Source organism: Sturnus vulgaris, unplaced genomic scaffold, assembly GCF_052056855.1.
Source record: "Sturnus vulgaris isolate bStuVul1 unplaced genomic scaffold, bStuVul1.hap1 Scaffold_157, whole genome shotgun sequence".
Lineage (NCBI taxonomy): Eukaryota > Metazoa > Chordata > Aves > Passeriformes > Sturnidae > Sturnus > Sturnus vulgaris.
The window spans coordinates 6955001-6957500 of NW_028276074.1; the positions used below are offsets into that span (position 1 = coordinate 6955001).

Genomic DNA, 2500 nt, shown 5'->3' on the forward strand with positions numbered 1-2500 from the left:
AGCTACTCCCGCCGATCCCCTGCGGTGGCGTGTCCGTCGCGACCGGCCGCGCTCGCCGTCGTCGGCGTCCCGCCGCGCTTGCCCGCGCGCGGGGGCCACCCGTGCCGGGCCGGGGAAGGGGCGCCCTGCCCCCCCCTCTCTGCGGCCCGGTCTCGGCGGAGAGGCCGCGGCGCGCGATCGGCCGCGGGGGGCCGACCCCGCTGGCCTCTGCGATGCGGGGCGACGCCGGCAGAGGGCGCGCGCTCTCTGCCTTACCTACCTCAGCTGCGGGGTTGCGGCCGCCGGGGCCCGCCGCGCTCTCTCGCTCTTTCTCCTTAGCCGCCGCCGCGGGCTCGCGGGCGGCGCCGCGTCAGGCGCGACCGCGCGCCTCTCGCCTCGACGGCCTTGTCGCCTCGAACCGCACCGCGGCGGCGCCGGCCGCCGGCCACCCCTGACTCGGAGCGCTGTCCCCGCCCGTTGGGGCGCAGCGCTCGGCCGGCTCCTCCATCGCCGGAGGTCCGGCGGGCGCGGGCGACCCCGTGCCGAGCGGCGGCGTCGCCGCTCGGCGAGTGTCCCCGCCCCCCCCGGGGGGGGGGGACGGTCGGCCGCGAGGCGCCCGCCTTCACCGGCGGCCGTCCCGGCCCGGGCCCCGCCCGTCCGCTTCCCCGTCGCCCTTCCCGGCCGCGTGTGGGCCAAAAAAAAGGGGAGGCGTGCGGGGCGGCCGCGGGGGCGCTTCCCCGTCCGGTCCCCGAGTGGAAACGAGGGGAGCGGGCGGTGCCCCCCGGCTCAGCCGCCGTACGCCTGCCCGCTGGGCGCGTGCTCGCGGAAGGGCAGCTCGGCGGTGCGAAGCGGCGGCGGTCCCGGGAGTGCGGCCGCGGGTGGCGGAGGGGTTTTGCCGAGCGGCAGACCTCGGGCGCTCCGCGATGCCGGCTCGGGTCTCGGCGGCGTCCCGCCTCCGGCGCCGGTGGCGGAGCGCGGCCCGCCGGGCGTTCGCCTTCCGGCGGGCAAGCGGTCCCGCGCCAGGGGTTGCGCCGGCGGAACGGTCCCGCCGCCGCGTGGCGTTTCGGGCGACGTTCAGGGGCCGCTGGCGGGAGAGCCGGCCCCCGCGTTTTGGCGCGGCGGCGTTCCGCGAGTCGGCGGAGCGGTGAAAAGGAGAAGCCAGGGAGTGAGCCGGGAGCGGCGGGGGCCGGCGGTCGCGCCCCCGGCCCGCGAACGCGTAGTCGTCCCGTGATCGAGAGGCCGGGCGGGCCACCGTGCCCCCCGCGGTCCGGCGCGTTGCCGCACAAGCCCCTCCGCGCGGAGGTCGGTCCGAGCCCGGGCGCCTGGGCCGCCTCCGAAGGACGGCACGCGAGGCGGCGTCTCCCCTCGCGGGGGGAGGCGGTCGGGGGCGCGGGCCCCTCCGCCTTTCTTTGGCCGACCTTCGGAGCGTTGCGCGGGGTTTCTCTTTTTTGCCCCGCGCTTTCTCCTCCTCCTCCTCCGTTTGTGTGTGCTCGTACGGTCGAAGCGGGGCGCGCGGGGGCGCGCGCGTCCCTGCAGAAACAGAAAAGGGGCCGCTTCACGCGAGCGGTCCCGAAAGCCAGACAACTCTTAGCGGTGGATCACTCGGCTCGTGCGTCGATGAAGAACGCAGCTAGCTGCGAGAATTAATGTGAATTGCAGGACACATTGATCATCGACACTTCGAACGCACTTGCGGCCCCGGGTTCCTCCCGGGGCTACGCCTGTCTGAGCGTCGCTTGACGATCAATCGCCGTCCGGGGGGGCCACCCCGGCGGCACGGCTGGGGTTGCCTCGCAGGCCCGTTGCCCGCGGTCGACGTCGACGTCGTCGTCGTCGTCGCCGCGCAGGGCCTTCGTCCCCCTAAATGCAGACTCGGGGAGCGCTCCGTAGCTCCCCGCTCCCGGAACGAGCCGCTGGGGCGGAGCTCGTCCTTGCCGGGGCCGTGCCGCGGTGCGGTGGCGGTGGCCGGGGAGAGCGAGAGTCGGCGTCGAAGACGCCGCCGTGGGCCGTGCGAGAGAGACGAGAGAGCGAGAGGGCCGAGAGGGAGGCGAGGCGCGGGCCTCGCCCCCGGGCTCTCCCCCCCGTGCGGGCGGCTGTCTGCGGGTGGGTACCGCGGGGGTACCGTGCCGTGCTGCCGCGCGCGCGCGAGGCCGAGAGCGCCGGGGACGGGGGTGCGACCCCCTCCTCCTTCCCGCGAAGCCCTCCCCTCCTCTCTCTGTCGCCGTCGCGTTTCTCTCTCTCCCCGCTTGAGGTCGCCGCTTTTCCCGCCCGGCTGGCCGGTTCCCCCCCGTCAGGGCCGTCTCTGCCGCTCTCCTCTTCGGTTCTCGTCTCCGGGATGGGAGTCTCCGTTTCCCTCGTTCCCCCCGCCCCCCGTGTGTCTCCTCGCCTTTTCTCTGCCGCCCACCCCCCCCCCACCCCCCGGCGCGCGGGCGCCGGGCGGGGCACGGGGGAAAGGGAGAAGAGAGAAGGTCGCGGGGGAGGCGCGGTGTTTGGGGGGGGGAGGGGAAGCGAAGCCGGCCCC

The 2500-nt window shown here is 76.4% G+C and overlaps 1 non-coding gene across 1 annotated transcript; it reads left to right on the forward strand.

Annotated features, from left to right (window-relative positions):
* The first annotated feature begins 1561 nt into the window (after window positions 1-1561).
* Window positions 1562-1714, forward strand: LOC148218871 (5.8S ribosomal RNA). The gene has a single exon (XR_015800114.1). It is a non-coding gene; the product is annotated as a 5.8S ribosomal RNA (ribosomal RNA).
* Window positions 1715-2500: the final 786 nt, after the last annotated feature.